The sequence below is a fragment of the Lucilia cuprina genome, chromosome 2 (assembly GCF_022045245.1).
Source record: "Lucilia cuprina isolate Lc7/37 chromosome 2, ASM2204524v1, whole genome shotgun sequence".
Lineage (NCBI taxonomy): Eukaryota > Metazoa > Arthropoda > Insecta > Diptera > Calliphoridae > Lucilia > Lucilia cuprina.
The window spans coordinates 13940383-13941573 of NC_060950.1; positions in this window are offsets into that span (position 1 = coordinate 13940383).

Consider the following 1191-nt stretch of genomic DNA (forward strand, 5'->3'; position numbering starts at 1 on the left):
CTTGTCTATAGTCCAGACTATAGTCTTGTCTATAGTCCAGACTATAGTCTTGTCTATAGTCCAGACTATAGTCTTGTCTATAGTCCAGACTATAGTCTTGTTTATAGTACAGACTATAGTCTTGCCTTTAGTCCAGGTTATAGTCTTGTCTATAGTCCAGGCTATAGTCTTACCATAGTATTGTCCATAGTCTTCTTATTATTCCATACTGAAGTCTCGTTCTAACTGTAATAAAAGTATTAAGGATAATGAGCTGACTACAAATTTGACTTTTGGAAATTTTATTTCAAGTTCCCTATAAGTTCCTCCCTAATCTAAACTTTCTCTTACTTTTTGTTTTCTTCATTATTGTTCTAATCACATCACACATCAGCAAACGTTAGTGAGTATGTATTCCGTTCAGTGTTTGGCGAAAACTCAAGTCACGTTGTTTCCAAAAGGTGTTAACAAAACATTTGTTTAACAAAGACTTGAGAAAAAAATGTATATGTATATACTTAAAAGAAAACCATATATATCTTGTTATATAATTGGAAATGTTTACATGCTCCTACATATAAACATACACGTTAATTTGTACGTACAAATGTATTTACTAAATATACATATGTATGTACATGACAGCATGTTTTGATATGAATTACGTCTAAAACTCAACAGTTCGGGGGAAGAATTTTTGTATCATTATATAATTGGCTCACCGATATAGTAAACTCTCGATGATATATTATATAGTAAACTCTCGGTTAAGAGAACTTTTTTTTTTAAATATAGTACAATTTTAAAGGGATTGTCTTTTAGATTATATAAAGTGGGGATTGATTACAACTTGTCAGGTTGTTGGAAGAATGAAACCCATATCAATATATAACATTTATAAAACAAAAACAGAGAGATTTCTTAACTCCTAGTGCACCTACTGGTAGCTTGATCCTTATACACAGTTTCATTATACTTTTTTTCTTTGTTTTGTTGCTATTGTTTTCATCTTGTTTTTCTAACCCACATTGTCGGTATAAATGTCTTATTTTAACCTTAACTTATGGTTTAATTTAACTGTTAATTGTGGTAAGAGTATAAGATTCATGACCAGAGGCAAATAAATATTATACTTTAAGCACATACACACGCTGCTTGTTTAAACATTAGGATGGCTAAAAAAAGTTTTAGAAAAATTTGATTTTTTTAATG